Source organism: Pecten maximus, chromosome 15, assembly GCF_902652985.1.
Source record: "Pecten maximus chromosome 15, xPecMax1.1, whole genome shotgun sequence".
Lineage (NCBI taxonomy): Eukaryota > Metazoa > Mollusca > Bivalvia > Pectinida > Pectinidae > Pecten > Pecten maximus.
Window position 1 is genome coordinate 29,928,930 of NC_047029.1, and position 16,449 is coordinate 29,945,378.

At 36.1% G+C, this 16,449-nt stretch overlaps 1 protein-coding gene across 1 annotated transcript in view; it reads right to left on the minus strand.

Annotated features, from left to right (window-relative positions):
• Positions 1 to 16,449, minus strand: part of LOC117343809 (protein suppressor 2 of zeste-like) — a 45,273-nt gene extending 28,824 nt beyond the window's left edge. Inside the window, exon 1 of the mRNA XM_033906324.1 lies at positions 16,153 to 16,449. The gene's annotated coding sequence lies outside the window, so the exon portion shown is untranslated. The remainder of the gene's footprint in view (positions 1 to 16,152) is intronic.

Genomic DNA, 16,449 nt, shown 5'->3' on the forward strand with positions numbered 1-16,449 from the left:
CTTGGTAGACATCGGGATCACATCTCAGGGAGAAGCTATTTTCCTGTGCTATATGAAGTAAGTCATGATCAGTACTCCTCGTTATGCCTGATGATCCCGTTGCCCTGGTTCTCTTTTTGGGAATGTGACATTACTATGATTTTGCATAGGCACTTATTCCACGTGTACGTTTCTGGTCTCCCTTGTTTTATCAATTCTTTGTTAGACTTAGGATTTTTTTTACGATTTACTGGACTTACGATTTAGTTTACATCATAGGTAAACTCTCTTTTGCCTTGGCTTAATATTTTTGATTTTTTTTATCAAACATATATGGCAAATCGCTCAAATGACGCCTTACCAACCTGTAAAAGGTAACTTTTTCTCACAGAATTCCAACATGCATTGCTAATGATAATATATCAAAGTTCCAATTTCATCCCTGAACGGCATTTCTTTATGTTAAGTTTATTAATGCCGTATACATGAAACCGATATCCTTATTCAGAATCAATAGATTGAGAAAGGTTATAAACAAAAGGCACATTTATACGGCGGAAAACGTGCGACGAGAACAGGTGTTCAAGAAAGGTAATAATTACATTGGATATATACAACAAATTCCTGCGCATGTCATACAAAGGTAACATGCCGCAGCATCGTTCTTCCTTTGACATCACAAACTGATAATATATGTTAGAATCAAAACTGTGATTATGCAATAATGATCTAAACTATACGGCTGGTACTAACATGTAAAGGTCTGTTAAAACTAAATTTAACTTTAATCCGCTACAACGTCAATGATTGACAGCCAGCTTTTTCACTGTTTCTATACAACTTTCTTAAATAAAATGTGTAATAGAATGTAAAAGTATAATTTTGGAGATCAAAATCATGACAAATGGTACGCCGTAAACCACACTTCTAAAACACCTGATTACAGTCCGAAACACCTGCTGATTAACGTTCATTACTCCTATGTATGAACTCGTGTTGTCGTTCTGATTGGTTTGATGTCTAATATATTGCAGCAACGGTTTGTTTGTATCAGGATTGGCTTTATATTTCCTTTCTTATGTATGTTTTAAATAAGAACTTAAAAAGACATGCTTACTCTTGATCTTCCTATTCTGTCGTCAATATTATGTAAGTGTGTGATGCTTTACGTGGAAAATATGCAGTAAACTAGGCCAACAATGTCCAATATCCAAACAGATTTTAATCTATGTATCAAAAGACTTAAAAGCTCTGTAACAGGTGGCTATGTAATGACTCTATCATTAGAGTTCAAACATGGAAAATGCATCAAAGAGCTCCAGTAAAATGTCGCATGTATCGGTAGATTGAATAGCAATTAGGCAGATGTATTCCCAGCGGTCTCATTCTCTACCCTCTGCAGGAGGAAGCAGATAACATAATTGTAGAGTGAAGGCATGCAAACAGGTGCTACGATTTCACTCTCTAACGTACGCGGAGCTGGGCTCTCGTTTGAAAGCGACAATATCTGAAAATTGCATCATCGATTGCTGGACCTGCTGCACATTACTGCTTGTTTTGATTGGTTAGTTCTCCCCGGTGTAAACAAATGCAATTGCTCTGAATTAGGCGTCAAACCAATGCAGGCGAAACAGTGTCACAGCTCAATGCTCTAGTACACCTTTCACATTTGTATTTTGAAAGTATACACAGCGAAATCTTAATTAATAATCTTATTTCTTTTTAAAATATATCTATATATTCTAAATCTGAAGTAACATAAATTGATAATTAAACGGTGGCGTTTGATTTAAGTAGCAAAACCACACACATACACACATAAAACAAACATAGACATACACGTGCAGTAACGCTTGTTTGTCACTGGCATGTTTCGTGGAATGACAAACAGGTTGCATATTGCCTTATGGAATTGCAGACACAGGATCAATCGCTAGTTTGGTTTGGAAGTGTAGTTCCCTGCCTCATCAATAATGATTGTGATAAACAAATAACTTAAAATGAAAGCTTGTCCATTAACAGTTTTGTTTGAAAGTAGAGTACTCTACCTACCACGATGGATAATGTTTCCAGGAAACCTGCCGGAACGGAACTCAAGTCAAAGGCGCCCTCTATAATTAACACCACACTATTCACACAAACGAATCCTCAATAAAATATGTTGTGTCCATAATAGGATATAATGTACCACAGACAGTAACACTTGAGGCAGTGTAGTCTAGTGCCATGATTAATTATGCAGTTTACTTCTCCACTCGCGTTCAAATACACACATTGTGATAAAGTGATTTAACAATAAGATGACCCACAACACAGACAGACTTTTCTTGGCGGTCAGAAGTTCCATCAATATAGCGTGCTCCCGAGCGCGTGATCGGCGCGAAGATCCATCAGTAGTGTTCCCCCGTCAGGGGAGACGGTATGCCTGACAGGGTAGGGTGTGTACGCATGGCGGTGGCGGTGGGATAAACCAACCAGTCAATCCTATTGCATGACAATGTCTTGTCCCATGTGTAACGCCATTCTCAGAGCTGGTTCCACATTCCGTAAAGTGGCTTGATGTATTTCCAAGTGAAAATTGCTCGCGGGGAGCCATGTAATTTGCTATGCTGTGAATACCATAGGATGACAGCGCAATAACGAATGATTTTTTTTTGGAATCGATTACGGAGGGAAAAGCTTTCAAGACTGGGAGATCCAGCAGCCGCACTGGAAGGGCCTGTTATAGGGAACAGCAGGGCAGACACGAGTGGCTAAAAGCATGTTAGGGACAGGCGATAATAGTCCCTGAACTGGTCATAAACCTGACTCGCCAATGGAGGAAAGCCATCGCAAACTTGGATGAGTAGATAACGTAGAAAATTGATACCAATAAAATTGTCAGTGGAATAATTAACTGTGTAAGGTACTCATCAAAGGCTTTAGCAGTATTGATTAAGACATATTTTATTTGTTCTTTTAACTATCCTTTAGAATTGTTCATTTCTTTCTCCGATGGTCCGATATATACTACTGGTTCCGTGAAATACACAACAGTGTCACGAGAAAAGCAGATGAAATATATAAATCAAAATATTCTTGCCGAAGTAGAGACAATTACATTCTAAAAAAAACAATAAAATCAATGATTTTTTTCTTTTGGAATGAAATACTTAAATAATTCATTAACCAATCTGCGGATTTTATTCAATGTGATAAGGCACAGGGTATCAGTATATAAAATAAATCTGAACTTGGCTTAATTTAGAATCACTTATAGGTAAAAAAGATTGAAAAGCAAGAATTACAATTAGTATTTGATTATACAATATTAAGAATAATACCGTCTTGTTCGAGAGTAAATACTGCCCCTCCCTTACCCCAATCTTCTAACGCTTCTTTGTTTACCTCATTTCCTGTGCCTTCTCAGGATTTGATAAAATTGCTTTCCACATCCTTTGTCAGCGTTTGTAAACACAATCAGCTCATGCCAGGAAAACGTCTAAAGTACAGGCACGTTTTAGCTATTTATACTTCTAACGAAAGTGCCTCTCGAGACAGTCCCCACGTACAAAAGCCAAAATGCCTTTTAATGCAGTTTGACCGTCTCCGTCATCAGTCAAAATGTCAGCTTCATTGCCAATTAGGGCCCCTCCCAATCATGTCCAATCTACTCTCCCTAGATCGTCAAACTTATCAGCGTTGAACAGCCCCTCCTGTTATCGCCTGGCAAAGGATCCCAGCCTTGGTCGTAAACATACAAAATTAATGAACCATTTCGATATGCATTTGATAGAGTGGTTATTAAAATATTTTCAAACTTTAGGTTGTTTGTTTATCAATGCTTAACCATTATTTATGTGTGTGGCACATTTGGCATGTGTGTATATATATATACAAAATACCAATCTAACGCTAATCAATGACATGACAATGTTACGGGGAATTTTAATCAAATTTTAACACTCAGTTGAAAACACATAAATATAGATAAATAACATTTGATAAAGAATCTTTCCATAATATACTTTTTATTAAGTCATGCCTATTATAGTAATTCAATGTTAATAGGTGGAATACTCTAATTGATTATCGGTCAATTTTATTGCAATACATTTCCGGATTTTATTTGCAGACCCGTTTCTTTCCTTTTAACGTGATACTAAGGCTACGAGAACCCGGCGATATGAATCCATGCGTAATTCAAATCAATGATTTTGCCCTCAGATAGCCCTGCACGGCAGCAATAAAACGGGGGAACTATCGCTGTGAAGCACATTCCGCAATTAACGCGATTTTCACTCGTGAGGTGAAAACAAATTTTACAGAAGAAATAAATCTTGTCATACTGGTAACTTCTCTCTGACGTAATCAGTACAATGAGTTGAAATGCGATAGCTGTTATTACTGGATGATTATTTCCTCCTCTATCACCTACGTCATACATCGCCCCTTTTAAAAAATTCCATAACACCGAAGACACCTCATGAGTGGAAGTCTTTGAAGATAAGACGTCACCAACTTGTAATGCTGCTGAAGTTAACCTGAAAGTGCTGTCCAGTTTAACTCTCTACATTCAGACACTACACGAATTAATTTCCTGTGAGACATAAATCAGGCACCTCTGGGTATACTGATATTAAAGTGCTTTGAAAGTTATTTCATGTGGTGTGATTCGAGTACCTTAGAAATTGCGCAGATTATAATATGAACATATAATACACACATCGAGAGTAAGTAGTTTTCTGTCATTCACTATTAACTACGTTACTGTACTACACAGATTATCGTTAAGACATTCCTATAATGACGTACCTCGAGATTAACTACGTTAATGTACTACACAGATTATAGTTAAGACATTCCTATATTGAGGTACCTCGAGAGTCCGCCGTGTTCTGAGAGCCACTATTAACTACGTAACTGTACCACACAGATTATAGTAAAGACATCCCTGTACGTTACTGTACAACACAGATTATAGTAAAGACATCCCTGTACGTTACTGTACAACACAGATTATAGTACAGACATCCCTGTACGTTACTGTACCACACAGATTATAGTAAAGACGTCCCTGTACGTTACTGTACCACACAGATTATAGTAAAGACATCCCTGTACGTTACTGTACAACACACACAGATTATAGTAAAGACATCCCTGTACGTTACTGTACCACACAGATTATAGTAAAGACATCCCTGTACGTTACTGTACCACACAGATTATAGTAAAGACATCCCTGTACGTTACTGTACAACACAGATTATAGTAAAGACATCCCTGTATGTTACTGTACAACACAGATTATAGTAAAGACATCCCTGTACGTTACTGTACAACACACACAGATTATAGTAAAGACATCCCTGTATGTTACTGTACAACACAGATTATAGTAAAGACATCCCTGTACGTTACTGTACAACACACACAGATTATAGTAAAGACATCCCTGTATGTTACTGTACAACACAGATTATAGTAAAGACATCCCTGTACGTTACTGTACCACAGATTATAGTAAATACATCCCTGTACGTTACTGTACCACACAGATTATAGTAAAGACATCCCTGTATGTTACTGTACAACACAGATTATAGTAAAGACATCCCTGTACGTTACTGTACCACACAGATTATAGTAAAGACATCCCTGTACGTTACTGTACCACACAGATTATAGTAAAGACACCCCTGTACGTTACTGTACCACACAGATTATAGTAAAGACATCCCTGTACGTTACTGTACAACACAGATTATAGTAAAGACATCCCTGTACAACACAGATTATAGTAAAGACATCCCTGTACGTTACTGTACCACACAGATTATAGTAAAGACATCCCTGTACGTTACTGTACCACACAGATTATAGTAAAGACATCCCTGTACGTTACTGTACAACACAGATTATAGTAAAGACATCCCTGTACGTTACTGTACCACACAGATTATAGTAAAGACATCCCTGTACGTTACTGTACCACACAGATTATAGTAAAGACATCCCTGTACGTTACTGTACCACACAGATTATAGTAAAGACATCCCTGTACGTTACTGTACCACACAGATTATAGTAAAGACATCCCTGTACGTTACTGTACCACACAGATTATAGTAAAGACATCCCTGTACGTTACTGTACCACACAGATTATAGTACAGACATCCCTGTACGTTACTGTACCACACAGATTATAGTAAAGACATCCCTGTACGTTACTGTACCACACAGATTATAGTAAAGACATCCCTGTACGTTACTGTACAACACAGATTATAGTAAAGACATCCCTGTACGTTACTGTACAACACACATTATAGTAAAGACATCCCTGTACGTTACTGTACAAAACAGATTATAGTAAAGACATCCCTGTACGTTACTGTACCACACAGATTATAGTAAAACATCCCTGTACGTTACTGTACCACACAGATTATAGTAAAGACATCCCTGTACGTTACTGTACCACACAGATTATAGTAAATACATCCCTGTACGTTACTGTACCACACAGATTATAGTAAAGACATCCCTATACGTTACTGTACCACACAGATTATAGTAAAGACACCCCTGTACGTTACTCTACCACACAGATTATAGTAAAGACATCCCTGTACGTTACTGTACCACACAGATTATAGTAAAGACATCCCTGTACGTTACTGTACCACACAGATTATAGTAAAGACATCCCTGTACGTTACTGTATACAGATTATAGTAAAGACATCCCTGTACGTTACTGTACCACACAGATTATAGTATAGACATCCCTGTACGTTACTGTACCACACAGATTATAGTAAAGACATCCCTGTACGTTACTGTACCACACAGATTATAGTACATACATCCCTGTACGTTACTGTACCACACAGATTATAGTAAAACATCCCTGTACGTTACTGTATACAGATTATAGTAAAGACATCCCTGTACGTTACTGTACCATACAGATTATAGTAAAGACATCCCTGTACGTTACTGTACAACACAGATTATAGTAAAGACATCCCTGTACGTTACTGTACCACACAGATTATAGTAAAGACATCCCTGTACGTTACTGTACTACACAGATTATAGTAAAGACATCCCTGTACGTTACTGTACTACACAGATTATAGTAAAGACATCCCTGTACGTTACTGTACCACACAGATTATAGTAAAACATCCCTGTACGTTACTGTACCACACAGATTATAGTAAAGACATCCCTGTACGTTACTGTACCACACAGATTATAGTAAAGACATCCCTGTACGTTACTGTACCACACAGATTATAGTAAAGACATCCCTGTACGTTACTGTACCACACAGAGTATAGTATAGACATCCCTGTACGTTACTGTACCACACAGATTATAGTAAAGACATCCCTGTACGTTACTGTATACAGATTATAGTAAAGACATCCCTGTACGTTACTGTACCACACAGATTATAGTAAATACATCCCTGTACGTTACTGTACCACACAGATTATAGTAAAGACATCCCTGTACGTTACTGTACCACACAGATTATAGTAAAGACATCCCTGTACGTTACTGTACCACACAGATTATAGTAAAACATCCCTGTACGTTACTGTATACAGATTATAGTAAAGACATCCCTGTACGTTACTGTACCACACACATTATAGTAAAGACATCCCTGTACGTTACTGTACAACACAGATTATAGTAAAGACATCCCTGTACGTTACTGTACCAAACAGATTATAGTAAAGACATCCCTGTACGTTACTGTACCACACAGATTATAGTAAAGACATCCCTGTACGTTACTGTACCACACAGATTATAGTAAAGACATCCCTGTACGTTACTGTACCATACAGATTATAGTAAAGACATCCCTGTACGTTACTGTACCACACAGATTATAGTAAAGACATCCCTGTACGTTACTGTACCACACAGATTATAGTAAAGACATCCCTGTACGTTACTGTACCACACAGATTATAGTATAGACATCCCTGTACGTTACTGTACCACACAGATTATAGTAAAGACATCCCTGTACGTTACTGTACCACACAGATTATAGTAAAGACATCCCTGTACGTTACTGTACAACACAGATTATAGTAAAGACATCCCTGTACGATACTGTACCACACAGATTATAGTAAAGACATCCCTGTACGTTACTGTACCACACAGATTATAGTAAAGACATCCCTGTACGTTACGGTACCACACAGATTATAGTAAAGACATCCCTGTACGTTACTGTACCACACACATTATAGTAAAGACATCCCTGTACGTTACTGTACCACACAGATTATAGTAAAGACATCCCTGTACGTTACTGTACAACACAGATTATAGTAAAGACATCCCTGTACGTTACTGTACCACACAGATTATAGTAAAGACATCCCTGTACGTTACTGTACCACACAGATTATAGTAAAGACATCCATGTACGTTACTGTACACAGATTATAGTAAAATCATCCCTATATTGAGGTACCTCGAGAGTCCGCCGTTTTCTGGGAGCCCCTACTAACTACATCAATGTAATACAAAGATTATAGTTAGGACATCGTGATATCACGTGATGTCACAGTTATTACGTCCTTAGTGCAACAAAGTGATAAGTGTAAGGGTATCCTCATACCAAAGTACTGCAAGACATCATTAAGGTACTACTGCGCACAGTTAGTATACGGGCATAATCATATCCTACCCATGTATTGAAGAGTGCCTCATTTATTCGAATGTCGATTTGCAAGTAGAAAATTGTGAGTTATAATTTGGAAAGTGCGAGTTGTGAAATGCGAGGTGCTAGCTGGCGGTTGAGCTGCGAGTTTAGTTTCAAACGAAGATTGATTCATTTACTGTGCGGCAACTGTATATATATTGTTTATGTCTTCAATTCAAAGTGAATATTTAGTAATGTTGCATGTCAATAACGAAAACTCCTTATTTTATTTTCATTTTGTATGAATTAGATATGATTGACGGAAAAGAACTGCACACAATCCTTTTAAGAGAAAACGCAGTTCCTCATAAGTCTTTCAACCTTTCAACTGAAGTACATACTAAACAACTATGCTGCATTGTTCATTAGTGAGGCATATACAGAACGTGTAATTCAAATTGTCTGCATTAAATGTCGGATCTAACATATACAAGTGCAACGTGATGACGAGAATGATAAAGTTAGCGAGAGTATGAAAATGTATCGCATTGTGTAGTATGTGCACGTGTTTTGGTAGGTATATAGAAAAAAATGTGGTGATATTAAGTCCATTTATATTTCATTTCTTGACAGTGTGTGGAATATGCAGACATTACATACAAAGGGTAGCTTATTACATGGAGTTGGTTTTATGTTAATCTAATAAAACGTATTTACATTCTGCACGTGCTGTTGACATAAAACTAAATTGAATTGAATGTAGGGCATGAAATACTCTTTATATTATTCCCTACACTGCACAAATGTTCAAGGTTATATGTTGTGCGTTTAATGGGTCTGTATATTTCGATAAAATCTTAAATATATATGTTGGTTATTTTCAGAATCAATTTCAGTTAGCCATCCAGCTTATATATCACACTATATACTATTACACGTTTATGATATTGTATATTTGATTATTTCGCTTCAACTCAATTTGTTTCTCATAAGTCTGCGCTACAACGATATTATTTTCTATGATCTTTAATAATTCAACAAGATGTAACTTCCGTTTGTTGACAAGGGAGAGAACTGTGTGGAAGACGGATGGATTTATCAGAAACAGAAATCTATAGATTAATGTCTTCGAAGAGCACCAGAGACAACCTGGTAAAGTACTCCGTGAATCAGAAGGAGAACACACCAATCAATAGTGTCAATTTAAAACACGTAAAATAAAGTCTCATGGATCAATACTACGAGTGATCGTTTATACGATATTTACAACGAGAGATAAAATGGGTTGCTATTTTAATGATAACTTAATGAATAATTGATTCATTCCTAACGAGAAAACTAATGCTCAAGGCAATTCATAGGAATCTGTTGAAATTGTAGCTTACTTACTCAAAAGGAAATAACAATGTCCTTCGGGTAAATACCGTTGAGCTTGTATAAAGTGTAGTTGGATATTAACACCAGAAAGCGAAAAATTGCTAAACATTGTCATTAGCTTTGTCAAGCGATAGAATGCCGTCATTGTTCCACGTAATAAGATACAATGCACAAGACAATGCCCCCATTGTATTTCGGTTGATAATACACCGATTCTTAACAAGCCCAAACGTTATCATTGTTTATTTTACACAACACTTGTCTAAGTTTGCGTCACAACCGTCAGTCATTTAAATGAACACATGCAGGGCTTAAAATAATCCTGTTTTATTTGACGAGGATTTATTTAGGTTGATGCATCAAAGGTGTTGATAAAGAATGTTAATTTGATATTCTCGAATTGATACAGTACATGTATGTATATCTGGATGTGTGATCATGCAAGATTGATTCAGTGTACAGAGGCAAGACAGAAGCTTCCATCCAATAAACCATATACGCTCATGTATCCATAGTACAAACAAATTCAACCGTGGGATGGAAATCTTAGGTCATAGCCGTGTGATTAAGTGCATATATGTGCGTTCGTAATAACGAGGATCTCCATACATATATCGGTACACACTCTGACAGACAAATACTGATGTGGTATTGTTACACATACTTTCTACCACAATAGGTGGGTGTTATTCAACTCCAAAGGCATGGAATAATATTACAACTGTTAAATAACATTCACTTTATACCACACGTGGAATAAACTCTTAATGCGTTTAGATTGGTTGACACGGCGACCTTTGGAAGGGGCTATTTTTAAATAACGTGGTTCAATGCAATTTGATTGGCTAACACTTGAAGGCCGCTTCACGATGTCCTGGAAATGATAACGCACAAGAAGAAGTTCGCAGTTGTTATGTTCTTAAAAATATATAAAGATTTTTATCAATTTGTTGCTTTGAAAGAATAAACCTACGTATGAATTTGTTATGATTTGTAATGAATTGTAATATTTCCATACATTTTCGAATTTGTCAGTTTTGCATGTTCATTAGCAGCATTTCAAATTAGGTCATATCCTTACACCACACCTGATATTGTGAAAAGAACACACGTTGACACCAAACAGGTAAGTTCATCCTCAGAATAGCTTTTCTATTTTGGTAGAAAACAGGTAACACAAATCATTAGTTATTTTTCACAAGTTGCAAAAACACCCATTAAAGCTCCTGTTTTTAAACTATTGAAAAATAACTAACTCGAGTGAAAAAAATACCATATGCAACAACCATTCGTTGTGTAATCCCTACATATAATATACGATATTCCTTTAAGAGGAATGTATAGTAGAGACAAAATTCAAATTCGTTATTTCGAATTCTGACAAAATATTCAAATAACAGAATAAATGTTCATTAAAAGAAAATGAACAAGGAATAAATGAGTAAAGAAGAGAATTGAGCATAATCAATTCCAATAAAACCTTATTATCTCGAACTCTGATAACTCGAATGCCTTCCTTAATTCGAAGTAAATGTTCAATTCAGACGGTTAACATTCTAAGTTAAATAAACTTGCTTACCTCGAACACTCTGGCAATCTCAAAGGTTTTTCATTGGACCCTTTTTGATTCGAGATATCGAGGCTTGACTACGAAATGTGAATACCGACAAGACTAAATCATAATTGTATCTCAAAATCGATAATACAATGGCAAGATATAAACAAATTCAAAAACGATTTACCTAAAACCTTAAAAATTGCAAGGATCTGATCAACAGATTAGGTATTCGAAAAAAAGTAAGCATGTGCGCGATTCTTCCGACACACTCGCCAAAGTAACCCGAGTCAAATCAACGTAATGGCATGTTCTCAACTGAGAACTGGAGAAGTTAGACACCGGGCATATTAACGAACATATATAAACTGATATCTCAGAAGGAAATGCAATAATCCACATGAGCTCATGATGGCGAGTATTTGACTTCCCCACAGGCCTCATCAATCAAATAGTATGGTATTGGTGATTGATAGTTTTTTTTATTGATACATTTGGGTTTTTTTCTCAGTGAACCATGCTAGCTAGAAATCAGCATTGCTACAAAGATAATGTTACCTGTTAATCTTTTACATCTTATCCTGAGGCTGCTAACTAATACTGCCGAAAAGATCAAATATCTGACCTTGAAATATGCAGCAATTTTAAACTGAATTTCAAACAAACCAAATTTATGCTCTTAGGCGTGATAGTTCCCAATTATTACCATCCTATCGCACAACATCAAGATAAATGGCTACGAATAAAAAAAATGGGTTTTGTAAAATGACATTATTAAGCTGTGACATCATAGTATGTTACCAACCTAGAGAAATGATTTATGTATAATGCATTTGTACATGTGTTGCAGAAAAAGAAGTAATTGGCTTTTATGGCATACCGTAAAATTACCAATATATCTAAACGACCACGCTTTAATAATATGTATTAACGATAGGCATTGTCTTCAACATGATCACTTCATACATCATTGTTGTTTTAGTATCAAGACAGAAATGTCCAATGCTTCAGTGAGGTAGCACTATAAATCGGCAAAAGTTCCGGCCTATCACAAGGAGACTTAACACGAACATACCGCAGCCTTCCAAAACACACATACGCTCTTACCACACGCATACATGTCGCACGCACGGGAGGCCGTCCTTAAATGACCTTAGCTGTTAATAGGACGTTAAACAATAACAAACCAAACAAACCAAACTACATACAACTTTCTTATCTCGAACTCTTATAACCCTGCTTAATTTGAAGTAAAACATCATAAAACCCAGGGTATCTCGAAGTCTTTTTATGGCTACACTGACTCTGGAAACGAGTTGCAACTGAAGTCCGCAATAAAAGTGGAAAGGACAAAAATAGGTAAAATATGTTTTCAAACAACATATATACAGATAAATCACCGGAGAAAGGTCGACAATAGGAAAAAGATAAATGGTCTGAAATATGTCTTGCTCCGATAATTTTCAACAAAACGGTAATCTGTTTCACATGCGCGAGAGGATAGAGACGATCTCACAATGATATATTCAGTCAATATTGTATTGTATCATGCGGAAAAGAAACCAATATAATCCTGCAAAATTGATATTACGATATATAAATCATTTAGCCAACTACATTTTCTGTTAAAACACAGTGATTTATATATATATTGCAATGCGTGGTGTTTTAGTAGGGCCATGCTTTAGATCCTTTCGGCATGTTTATTTCATGTTTATTTATTTTTTGTTATTATATCTTAACTGATATTTGTATTTGTTGTTTTACATAACTTTGCACAGTTTGACATAAATAAATCTAGCGGGAATGATACGGTATATCTTTCCATCTCTTTACGTCACTGTTTGTAACGTTAGATTTATTTAGCTAGAAAAGTCACGTAATTATTTATCAGAGAAAAAAGTCCTCCAAAGAAAGTAAAAATAAACTTAAGTAGGGTCATTGTAAATCAAATTATAACTTTAATAAAACTATAATGATGATTCACATCATGAAGTAAAACATAACTGAAAACGACTGGACATTACTCTCTTAATAAACCATTAATCATGTTAAAGGTAGTGACTTTCGTCATCTTTCGCAATTAAAATTAAGAGATCTCGTAATTAACCGAAAAAAATAGGTCAAGGTTATATATACCTCCCAACACATGTTCTGATAAGACTATACGGTATTCATCCGCAGATGAAATCATAACTCGTAACATAAATGTCTTCTGATTTTATGCCACTGCAGTTTTTTTCTTGGAATGTTTGAAGTGAAGATATATCTTAATATCGACTGTGCACTTGCTTGTTATTTTCTCGCGAGCCCTTGCCAATAAATCATTGTCTGTTCTTGTTAGGAGTTAAGTTATCACTCCAAAGAAACGTAATCATAAGATAATTGAGAATAACTAATAAGCTAAAAGACGTGTTTAATTAAAACTATATTTCTGTTTTCTAATATAATGATACTATGAGTTAATGTATTAAATTATTAAATTAAAATCATCTAGTGATTGATAAATCATACATATTCTAACTCCTGCTTTCCTTACCTAATTAGGGTTGAGTGAAAAGGTTAATTTGAAGCATTTGTCCAATTATCTAAATATAAATTTCATTAAATTTCCAGTTGACTTTTTATAGCATGGCAATTTGGATATGTTATGTCAGTCATGTGTCTTGTGCAATACATCATAAAGTTGTCAACAAGGCAACAGTGTTTGTATTATATGATGCAGGTCTGTCTTCAAGCAGGAGGATTGACAGTTGACGCAAACGACGCTTCCTTTTGCACAATCTGACATGAGGAACATTTATTAGAATATGACTGACATCTATAACCAATCGTTGGACAGTAACACACCTTATCACCACGCGCACTATAAATAATCGTCTTTAATATCCGATTGCGTTACAATAAATTAATGCGCATGTTGACTTACTGCAGGAAAAAAACTACTTATTCCAAGGTAAGCTATTTTCCTATATGTAGTGTTGATGCGCTTACATGTAAGGTGTTCATAGATTATTAACATCCTATTGAGAAATATTTATCTGAAATAATGCTTGACACACCGTGACAGTCGTTCGCGAGTCGGGAGTTTCGTGTGATCAATATTTTTAGATGTAAAAGGGTCCCGTCTGATTTCCCCAAAAAGCATAAGATATCTCACGTGAAGTTGTTCTTCGTTACCGACATCAAGATAACAAAAATATATTTGATAAAGCTATAATTACTCTTCGTGAAAAACGCAAACTGGAGATTCATTATTAGGACAGCGTCAGCAAACCAGGAAAAACATGTGCAATTTCCTTTTTTTCAATTTATAATGGCGTGAGCAGCAGAAGAGTCGACCATGCAATAACTACATGAACGTAAAACGCGTAGACGACTACGACCGGCTTAGATCTAGGTGGGTTAGAGTTCTGTAATATGTGTTTTACAGTCGAAAGGATGCGTAATCTACCATGAAGATGCAACTGTCAGAATCCTGCTGAAATGGATTACGGCACGTGACCAACCAAGTGCGCACGTGATCGTCTTAAATCCGCATTCTGTAGGAGGTCTCGGTTTCCGTTTTTAGAATACCTCTATTAAACTGCGTTAAAAGAGTCATTATTAAAATAGATTTCGCCCAATAATCATAAAAACGACCGCATATTTAATGACTGCCATGTATTACCAGAGCAAGAAATTCCACTTTGAATTAGATAACACTAAAAACTTTATTATTTGGTCTCTGTTTCATCAGGATTTGTTGTCATTATAAAATATCAATTTATTTTCCCTGTGAAGTTTTCGCGGTTCCACTTAATTTCTTGGTGGTCATGAATTGAATTTCACAGTGCATTAATCCGAAAAATGTTGTTCCCCTCGACATAATTAGAAATCTGAATTATTCATTGGCGTGCAGATTGTGTCCACCGAGTTGCTGGTCAATAATGCACGAGCCCTGCACGTGTATAACATGGCTATCATGCCGGTTCGTCAAGATAGAGCGGCACATGCCGTACATACTTCCATTTATTACATATCACTCCATCCTTTACGAACTACCATCATATATGCTGTAAATAATATTATTTAAAGTTTTAATTAATTATGATTGTATAATTATTATGACAATATGATATATAAATCCTACTTTTGTTTAATATGTTATATTTTAATAAGTAATATACATTTTAATTGAATTGTCTCGCAATTGGCAAATCAAAATAAATGGAAAAATAAACTATTTTTTTAAAGTTCTTAATCGAATGTATTTTTATTAGAAATAACATTATTTATAAATTCATTTACTCTTAATTCTCAAGATGAAGTATTCGTCTTTTCATTATAAGTATAATATAAGATATGACAAAGAGTTTCCCGCGAAATAGCTGAAAGCGGGCCACACAATGTTATCAATCGAGGACGGTATGTGGGGCCCGATCGCATACACACAAGCTCACCGCCGCCATGTTTGTTATCGCTGTAGACCGCAGACCGCCGTGCCTTCACACCTTCTGCTGGTTCATTCGGGGCCCTGAAAACAATGTCATACACATACATATAACAACAGTTCATTTGGTAATTACATCTTACCTGTCTGGCGTTCTTCAAGCTAGAAAACTGGACAAATTTGGCTCCAAAATCTGCATATCCTTTTCATTTTCACGTCGAAATGGGTCGATATACAGGCAGGCAAGTCACATGACTTGGCGGTAATTTAGCCCACAAGTTCGATACAGATACACAAGCGACGGAGACTAAACGAAGGCAATTTTTGCATGCGGCGTTTTAAGTTCTATGCATTAACTATGCAAAAATTAGGCCTCGGGTGAGCATTGCCAGTTTGTTTTCCCAGAGTCAATCATTGGTGCCCTCAGCACATCTGATCCA